Genomic DNA, 10,874 nt, shown 5'->3' with positions numbered 1-10,874 from the left:
TGAAAGTGTGTCGATGTGTTTCAGAGTGAGATCACAACACAGTTGTGAAAGGGTAAACATTCTAACAAAGAAGTGATCAAATGTTACATTATGCAATACACATTACTAGAGTAGAGCCACATATCTGTGTGACACACTTCAATGTATGTTGAATCCATCCCAGATACTGTGGGAAATTCTGTTATTTTTTAATAGATATTTTTAGCTCTCCTTGATTGGGAAACTGTTGAACCAGATCTCAATTCTTCTCCAAAATTTCCAACATTTTGATGATTCAAACAGGTCATTTGATATAGTACATCTGATGATTAAAACCAGTCAGTATAGTCCTTCACAAGAGATTCTGTTATTTTCCATGTGAATCTATTGTCATTTATTGTTTTATGGGCCTACTAGGTCATATATCTTAGGATTATTCATACTATGTACAATATATACAAGATGGGTTTTTGGTGCATGCTCCTGGAGTTTTACTTGTCTGCTGAAAAGTCTCCAGCACATGACTACATCATCTATCTATTCTGTTAACAGATCAGACAACAATTATATTGTTTATTTTTCCAAAAATTGGATTAATCATGTAATGATCAAATAAGAACATAAAAACTAGGAGCAGGAGTAGGCCATCTGGCCCCTCGAGCCTGCTCCGCCATTCAATAAGATCACGGCTGATCTTTTTGTGGACTCAGCTCCACTTAACCGCCCGCTCACCATAACCTTTAATTCCTTTACTGTTCAAAAATGTATCTATTCTTGCCTTAAAAACATTCAATGAGGTAGCCTGAACTGCTTCACTGGGCAGGGAATTCCACAGATTCACAACCCTTTGTGTGAAGAAGTTCCTCCTCAACTCAGTCCTAACTCTGCTTCCCCTTATTTTGAGGCCATGCCCCCTAGTTCTAGTTTCACCCGCCAGTGGAAACACTTCCCTACTTCTATCTTATCTATTCCCTTCATAATCTTATTGTTTCTATAAGATCTCCCCTCATTCTTCTGAATTCCAATGAGTATAGCTGAATTCCAATGAGTATAGCATGAATAAATGTCATTCATCCTTTTTATTAAATCCTTAAAGTATTGCATTCCTATAACACCTTTCACAACTCCAGGTCATCCCAAAATCCTTTACAGCCAATTAAATATGTAGGCCGGAATTTTACCGCCCTGCCAACCACGGGAATCGGAGCAGGCGAGGAGCAGACAATGGGAAGATCTGTTGACCTTAGGTGAGATGTTACAGTTTCAGGATGAGCAAGGCCGTAAATCCCACCCTCAGGCTCTGTTGTAGGAAAAGTAGCTCCCAGGTTGATGAAATAATAACCAGATAATCAGTTTTTACTGATGTTGGTTGAAAGCAGAACCCTTTTGCATTTTTTCAACACAGTGCCATGGGATTCTTTTGCACCAACTCAAACAGGCAAACAAAGTTTCAGTCTAGAGTCTTACTACAAAGTACCTCTTACAGGACAGCACACCTTTAGTGTTGCACTGAAATTTCTGCCTGGATTTTGATTTGATTCGATTTGATTTATTATTGTCACATGTATTAACATACAGTGAAAAGTATTGTTTCTTGCGCACTATACAGACATACCGTTCATAGAAAAGGAAATGTACTATTACGGTCATAGCTAGGGTGTAGAGAAAGATCAACTTAATGCAATGTTAGTCCATTCGAAAGTCTGACAGCAACAGGGAAGAATCTGTTCTTGAGTCGGTTGGTAAGTGACCTCAGACTTTTGTATCTTTTTCCCAAAGGAAGAAGGTGGAAGAGAGAATGTCCAGGGTGCGTGAGGTCCTTAATTATGCTGGCTGCTTTGCCGAGGCAGCGGGAAGTGTAGACAGAGTCAATGGATGGGAGGCTGGTGATGGATTGGGCTACATTCACGACCTTTTGTAATTCCTTGCGGTCTTGGGCAGAGCAGGAGCCATACCAAGCTGTGATACAACCAGCGATGTTAAATTTGTTCAAAAGCTTACTGTATTAAAATATATCCTATTCAGTGTAGGCTCACTGACAGTGTCTGCCATGCTCTGGCGTCAGGAGGTTGCAGCTTCAAGCTCCACTCAGGAGTTGAGCTGACACTGCAGTGCAGTAATGAGGGTCAGAGGTGTCATCTTTCAGATGAGACCTTAATCTAAAGCCCCATCTGCCCTCTCAGGGAGATGTAGAAGATTCCATGATACTATTTATAAAGCAGTTATCTTTTTGGGTCAATGTTAACTAGTCCTCCACAGATGCTGCAATGAACTTTTGAGCATATACAGTATTTTCTCTCTTTATTTCAGATTTCCAAATAAGTGCGGTATTTTGCTTTTGCCTTATAGAACATAATTGCTTAATAACCTTATTTAGTTTCACAGCCTGACTTAATGAATGAGAACACAAACAAATAACCATGAATTCTTCATGAACTGACAATGGCAAGGTGTTAAACACTGAATCGTTAATACCGAAAGCACTGACAGCGATTTAAATAGATTAATGTTTGATTAGTTTAAATTTCATCAGGTCTTTAAGTTGCATTAATCTGCTGCTTGAAATTGTGGCACTATTGCCATAAGTCAAACTTCAACTTCACAAGTGATTATGCTTCAGTGTGAAGATATTAAATTGTCTCCAACAAGACAGCACATACAACTACACCCGCTATATTTATACTGCTCAGGATAAATCTAATCAGATTGCTTAATAGGATTACCAAATTCCAGCCATTAATTAGATTGCATCTTGAGCAGGATCATGTCTGACCACCAAGCTTGTCCTCTTGACCCATTCTCAATATCCAATCGTTATCTTGAATTTCAGCTTTCTTTGCTTCGTGCTTGAATTCATTATTTTGCAGGAAAACAAGACAAAAAAAAGACCTTTATTTGGTGAACAACCCAACACCATTGGTAGAAAAAGTCCAGATGTATCATTTATGTCACAGAAAAACTGGCGTTTATAAATTGTCTTTCACAAACTCAGGACATCCCAAAGTGTTTTATAGACAATGAAGTATCTTTAAAGTGTAATTACTGTCCAGATGACAGAAGTGGGCAGCAGGTTTGTATAACAGGATCCTAACAGACCACAATGAAATAACTGACCAGGTACTTCTTTTCTGGGGTACTGCTTTTCTGGAAATAACTGACCAGGTAAATCTGCTTTAGTGATCTTGGCTGATTATTACTTGAATAGGTGCAATTTGAGAGAGGTGGATATTCAACGAGACCTTGGAATCCTCATGCATCAGTCACTGAAAGTAAGCACGCAGGTAAAGCAGGCAGTATGTTGGTCTTCATAGCAAGAGGATTTGCGTATAGAGATAGGCATGTTTTGCTGCAATTGTACAGGGTGTTGGTGAGGCCACACCTGGAGTATTGTGTGCAGTTTTGGAGTCATTATCTGAGGAAGGATGTCATTGCTATAGAGGGAGTACAGCAAAGGTTTACCAGGCTGATTCCTGGGATGGCAGGTCTGTCATATGAGAAACTAAGTCAGTTAAGACTATATTCACTGGAATTTAGAAGAGTGAGCGAGGATCACATAGAAACTTATACAATCCTAACAGGGATAGACTGGGTAGATTCAGAAAGCATGTTCCCAAAGGTGGGGGAATCCAGAACTAGAGGTCATAGTTTAAGGGGTAAACCTTTTAGAACTGAGGTGAGGAGAAATTTCTTCACCCAGAGGATGGTGAATGTGTGGTGTCACTACCACCAAATGTACTCCTATAGCCTTAGGCTATGAGGAATCAGGCCTTAGAGGTCAGGCAAATGGAATAGCTTGACCTTCTCTGATCTCATTCACATCATAAGTTATGCCAAGTCAGCTTTATTGGGTTTACACGGAGGTCAGTCATGTTTTAAGTTATGCGGAGTCAGTCTTTCTTATATTGTACCAATTTTCCCATCATGCTATTCCTTAGTTCATATAACTTCACATTCCCTCCTTTTGCCATATCATGACAACTAATTAAATAGGTATATCCATGACCCCAGTAGCAGTAGTAATAATAACATGAAGGCCTTAAAGATCCAATCAAATAATCCATGACCTAGCCATCCTAACCAACCCGGTGGGGCATAATCATGAAATTCACGGCCAATCTTTTGAGTTTGATCAGCCTGTCTCTTAATATAGTCGGCCAGGTTGGTGATATTTTCAGAGGCATCTGGGATATAAGTACAGCATTCCTGACCTACAATGGCGCATGTTCCTCCCTGCGAGGCTAACAGATAATCCAAAGCCAGTCGATTTTGTAATGCCACGGTCCAGACAGCCACCAGCTCAGCCGAGACCTCGGCCAGTGCCTGTCCAGTTGCCCTGGCATTTGCCACCGTTATGTTTACCAGTTGTTCCAGTGCTGAGGCCATAAGAATCAGTTCGTTGGCTGCCCTGCCCCTTCCATATAGTGGAAAAGCCATCATAAAGAACCGTTCAGTTCCACTAATGGTCCTTTTGGCTCGCAAGGGGTAATGCTGAAGGGAGGGTAGGTGGTTCATGTTGGGTACAACATATCCCAGATAACAGGATCCTATCCAATTGGTAGGAAGCTACGAGTATGCTTTAGTGCCACATATAAAATATGTTCCAGTATAGGCCGTAAAATCATCAGCCAATGTCATCCAGGGTGTTGGGGAAGTATGTGCCCATGAGCTATTAGAGGTTATATTCCATACCCTGGACCAATCAAGAATAAACATACCCTTGGTGGATAGGTTTGCTACTGGTCCTTGCCACTCAGCTGTGAGGTTACATCTACTTTGCCCCATCAACTTTCCTTTCCCTGATTTACTAAAACATAGGGAACCTCGCACATCATTTGAGGGGACAGTAAGGGAGGGTGGAAGCAAGGCATGATTATAAGCAGGCTGGTACCAAGCCAAAAACCTAGTCATTTCATAGCCAGCCGATTTCCATTCCCTCTTATCTCCCCCGATCCCTGTTTGGTTTTGACGTAGAATCCATTCAACTGTCTCTGCTATCTGGAATGGGAGGGATTGGAGAGGTATTCCATCCCTCGAATGGACGGGGATGTGGGTACAAACCCAACACTTGCTTACATTCAATTTTTCAGCATAACTATATGACATATATAGATAGGTATTAAGAACATAAGAACATAAGAAATAGGAGCAGGAGTAGGCCATCTAGCCCCTCGAGCCTGCCCCGCCATTCAATAAGATCATGGCTGATCTGACGTGGATCAGTACCACTTACCCGCCTGATCCCCATAACCCTTAATTCCCTTACCGATCAGGAATCCATCCATCCGCGCTTTAAACATATTCAGCGAGGTAGCCTCCACCACCTCAGTGGGCAGAGAATTCCAGAGATTCACCACCCTCTGGGAGAAGAAGTTCCTCCTCAACTCTGTCTTAAACCGACCCCCCTTTATTTTGAGGCTGTGTCCTCTAGTTTTAACTTCCTTACTAAGTGGAAAGAATCTCTCCGCCTCCACCCTATCCAGCCCCCGCATTATCTTATAAGTCTCCATAAGATCCCCCCTCATCCTTCTAAACTCCAACGAGTACAAACCCAATCTCCTCAGCCTCTCCTCATAGTCCAAACCCCTCATCTCCGGTATCAACCTGGTGAACCTTCTCTGCACTCCCTCCAATGCCAATATATCCTTCCTCATATAAGGGGACCAATACTGCACACAATATTCCAGCTGCGGCCTCACCAATGCCCTGCACAGGTGCATCAAGACATCCCTGCTTTTATATTCTATCCCCCTCGCGATATTGGCCAACATCCCATTTGCCTTCTTGATCACCTGTTGTACCTGCAGACTGGGCTTTTGCGTCTCATGCACAAGGACCCCCAGGTCCCTTTGCACGGTAGCATGTTTTAATTTGTTTCCATTGAGATCGTAATCCCATTTGTTATTATTTCCTCCAAAGTGTATAACCTCGCATTTATCAACGTTATACTCCATTTGCCATATCCTCGCCCACTCACTCAGCCTGTCCAAATCTCTCTGCAGATCTTCTCCGTCCTCCACACGATTCACTTTTCCACTTATCTTTGTGTCGTCTGCAAACTTCGTTACCCTACACTCCGTCCCCTCCTCCAGATCATCTATATAAATGGTAAATAGTTGCGGCCCGAGTACCGATCCCTGCGGCACGCCACTAGTTACCTTCCTCCAACCGGAAAAACACCCATTTATTCCGACTCTTTGCTTCCTGTCGGATAGCCAGTCCCCAATCCACTTTAAAACACTACCCCCAACTCCGGGTGCCCTAATCTTCTTCAGCAGCCTTTTATGGGGCACCTTATCAAACGCCTTTTGGAAATCCAAAAACACCGCATCCACCGGTTCTCCTCCATCAACCGCCCTAGTCACATCTTCATAAAAATCCAACATGTTCGTCAAGCACGACTTTCCCCTCATGAATCCATGCTGCGTCTGATTGATCGAACCATTTCTATCCAGATGCCCTGCTATCTCCTCTTTAATAATGGATTCCAGCATTTTCCCTACTACAGACGTTAAGCTGACCAGCCTATAGTTACCCGCCTTTTGTCTCCTTCCTTTTTTAAACAGCGGCGTAACATTAGCCGTTTTCCAATCAACCGGCACTACCCCAGAATGCAACGAGTTTTGATAAATAATCACTAACGCATCCACTATTACCTCTGACATTTCTTTCAATACCCTGGGATGCATTCCATCCGGACCCGGGGACTTGTCCACCTTCAGTCCCATTAGTCTACCCAGCACTGCCTCTCTGGTAACATTAATTGTATTAAGTATTTCTCCTGCTGCCAACCCTCTATCGTTAATATTTGGCAAACTATTTGTGTCCTCCACCGTGAAGACCGACACAAAAAACTTATTTAAAGACTCAGCCATATCCTCATTTGGCATGCAGTCCTCGGGTAGTTCGTTTTTTTACTACCGAGTGGCCATTAAGGCCAAATAGTCCAGAAAGTCCAAAAAGTATAATGAAGATCTTCAACCCTGACAAATGCGAGGTGATTCATTTTGGTAGGACAAATTTAATGTGGATTACAGGGTCAAAGGTAGGGTTCTGATGAATGTGGAGGAACAGAGAGATCTTGGGGTTCATATTCATAGATCTCTGAAGGTTGCCACTCAAGTGGATAGAGCTGTGAAGAAGGCCTATAGTGTGTTGGCGTTCATTAACAGGGGGTTTGAGTTTAAGAGCTGTGGGGTTATGCTGCAACTGTACAGGACCTTGGTGAGACCACATTTGGAATATTGTGTGCAGTTCTGGTCACCTCACTACAAGAAGGATGTGGAGACACTGGAAAGAGTGCAAAGGAGATTTACCAGGATGCTGCCTGGTTTGGAGGGTAGGTCTTATGAGGAAAGGTTGAGGGAACTTGGGCTTTTCTCTTTGGAGCGGAGGAGGTTGAGAGGAGACTTGATAGAGGTTTATAAGATGATGAGGGGGATAGATAGAGTGAACGTTCAAAGACTATTTTCTCGGGTGAATGGAGCGGTAACTAGGGGGCATAACTATAGGGTTCATGGTGGGAGATATAGGAAGGATGTCCGAGGTAGGTTCTTTACGCAGAGAGTGGTTGGGGTGTGGAATGGACTGCCTGCAGGGATAGTGGAGTCAGAAAATTTAGGAACATTTAAGAAGCTATTGGATAGGCACATGGAGTACTTCGGGATGATAGGGAGGAAATAGCTTGATCTGGGTTTCAGACAAAGCTCGGCACAACATCGTGGGCCGAAGGGCCTGTTCTGTGCTGTACTGTTCTATGTTCTATCCTGTGTTCGTATCTGGGTTGGAGGCAATCTTCTTACAGTCTGACAGGTGAATCCAACTTGGACGTCCTTCAAGCTTGATGGAAGTCGGTGTGGTCAATAGTACTTGAAAAGGTCCGCTCCAGCGGTGTCCCAACTTCTTTCTGTCCCAGTTCTTCACCAATACATAGTCTCCGGGTTCGATCACTGGATATTGGGGGGTGGCTGTCCCTGCTGTCACTGGGAGGTGTGCCTGTTTCACCTGTGAGTGGAGAAAATTCAGAGAAAGTGTTAATTGCTTCAAATAATTCTGCATCTGTTCCCCCATCACATGGAGGTCTACTCCCTCCAAGGATTTTTCATGGGCATCCCAGGGAGTCCTCATTGGCCGACCGTAGACTATCTCTGCAGCTGACAGTCTGGTCTGCGAATGTGGAGTCACCCGCATGTGAAACAGTGCCAAGGGCAATACCTTTAGCCAATTTAATCCAGTTTCTTCAGTCAATTTAGATAATTTTTCTTTTAAAGTCCCGTTGGCTCTTTCCACAGTTCCTGCTGCCTGCGGGTGATACGCGCAGTGCAGTTGTTGTTTAATTACGAGTGCTTCGCACAATTCAGTATTGATCCGAGCCACAAAATGTGGTCCATTATCTGAGCTCACCATTTTGGGTACCCCAAAACGGGGAATAACTTCTGTCAACAATAACTTCACCACCATATAGAAAATTACAGCTCAGAAACAGGCCTTTTGGCCCTTCTTGTCTGTGCCGAACCATTTTATGCCTAGTCCCACTGACCTGCACTTGGACCATATCCCTCCACACCCCTCTCATCCATGAACCCGTCCAAGTTTTTCTTAAATGTTAAAAGTGCAATATGTGCAGTACAATTCGTCAGAGGCCAAAACGTTGTCTGACTTCAAGAAGAAAATAGATATAGCTCTTGGGGCTAAAGGGACCAAGGGATATGGAAGGGGGCGGGGGGGGGAATCAGGATACTGAATTTGATCAAGATGAATGGCGGAGCAGGCTCGAAGGGCCGAATAGCCTACCCCTGCTTCTAGTTTCTATGGCTGAGAGGTAAATATTGGCCAGGACAATGGGGAGAACTTCCCCTTCTCTTTGAAATACTGGACATGGGAATTTTTACTCAAAGTGCAGACAAGGTCTCAGTTTGAAAGACAGCAATTGTGGCAATATAGCACTCCTGTCCTTGTGTCAGCCTAAATTGTGTTCAACTCTCTGGAGTAGGGCTGCTATCCATGACCATCTGGTAGGAGGCTGGAATGATGCTCACTGACACTTTTCATGAACTTCCATTGGAGATGCTGAGAAGCCTTGGATTTAATTTCTAGGACGTAAGGTAGACAAATACATAGTCTTATATTGGTATTCTTAAAAGTGGTGGATCTCCCACCCTCTCCAAAAATTATTTTATTTTTACCCAAAAATTGCCCAATCCTGCATTAACAACAGTTTTTCAACATAATATTGAGGCCAGTCATTCAGAGCCCAGTTCGTGTTTCTGTGCTGTGGACATTTACAGGCCCCTTGTTTGTGGCAGAGGAATCTTTAGCAGAGGCTTTAAAAAAGCATCTGAGGTATCTGTCTGCTGTGGGTGCCGGAGTGGATTTTTAAATTATTCATTCATGGGACATGGGCGTCGCTGGCTGGCCAGCATTTATTGTCCATTCCTAGTTGCCCTTGAGAAGGTGGTGGTGAGCTGCCTTCTTGAATCGCTGTAATCCATGTGCTCTGGGTTGATCCACAATGCTGGTAGAGAGGGAATTCCAGGATTTTGACCCAGCGACTGCAAAGGAATGGCAATATATTTCCAAGTCTTGGAGTGGCTTGGCGGGGAGCTTGCAGGTGGTGGCGTTCCCATGTATTTGCTGCCGTTGTCCTTCCAGATGGAAGTGGCCATGGGTTTGGGAGGTGCTGTCTAAGGATCTTTGGTGAATTGCTGCAGTGCATCTTGTAGATAGTACACACTGCTGCTACTGGGCGTCGGTGGTGGAGGGATTGCATGTTTGTGGATGTGGTGCCATTCAAATGGGCTGCTTTGTCCTGGATGGTGTCAAGCTTCTTGAGTGTTGTTGGAGCTGCACCCATCCAGGCAAGTGGGGAGTATTTCATCACACTGCTGACTTGTGCCTTGTAGATGGTGGATAGGCTTTGGGGAGTCAAGAGGTGAGTTACTCACTGCAGTATTCCTAGCCTCTGACCTGCTCTTGTAGCCATCGTGTTTATGTGGTAACCATGATGTGGAGATGCCAGCGTTGGACTGGGGTAAACACAGTAAGAGTTTTAACAACACCAGGTTAAAGTCCAACAGGTTTATTTGGTAGCAAATGCCATTAGCTTTCGGAGTGCTGCTCCATCGTCAGATGAGCAGATATCCACTCCATCTGACAAAGGAGCAGCGCTCCGAAAGCTAATGGCATTTGCTACCAAATAAACCTGTTGGACTTTAACCTGATGTTGTTAAAACTCTTACTGTGTTTATGTGGTAACCCCAAGGTTGTTGACAGTGGGGGATTCAGTGATGGTAAAACCATTGAATGTCAAGGGGGGATGGTTAGAGAGTCTCTTATTGGTGATGGTCACTGCCTGGCATTTGTGTGGCACGAATGTTACTTACCAACCCAAGCCTAGATATTGTCCAGATCTTGTTGCATTGTGGATCTTGCAACAAGATCTGGACAATATCCAGGCTTGGGCTGACCAGTGGCAAGTAACATTCGCGCCACACAAATGCCACTGCCCCATGACGTTCAATGGTGTTACCATCACTGAATCCCCCACTGTCAACATCCTTGGGGTTTCCATTGACCAGAAACTCAACTGGACTCACCACATAAACACAGTGGCTACAAGTCACGAATGGTGCTGAACATTGTGCAATCATCGGTGAACATCCCACTTCTGATCTTACGATGGAGGGAAGGTCATTGATGAAGCAGCTGAAGATTGTTGGGCCTAGGACACTACCCTGAATGACTGCTGCAAAGATGTCCTGGAGCTGAGATGACTGACCCTCCACAACCAACTTCCTATGTACCATGTATGACTCCAACCAGTGGAGTGTTTGCCTCCTGATACCATTGATTCCAGTTTCGCTAGGGTTCCTTGATGCCACACTCGGTTGAACGCGGCC

Source organism: Mustelus asterias, chromosome 18, assembly GCF_964213995.1.
Source record: "Mustelus asterias chromosome 18, sMusAst1.hap1.1, whole genome shotgun sequence".
In the NCBI taxonomy this organism is placed as follows: domain Eukaryota; kingdom Metazoa; phylum Chordata; class Chondrichthyes; order Carcharhiniformes; family Triakidae; genus Mustelus; species Mustelus asterias.
This window is presented reverse-complemented; position numbering follows the sequence as displayed.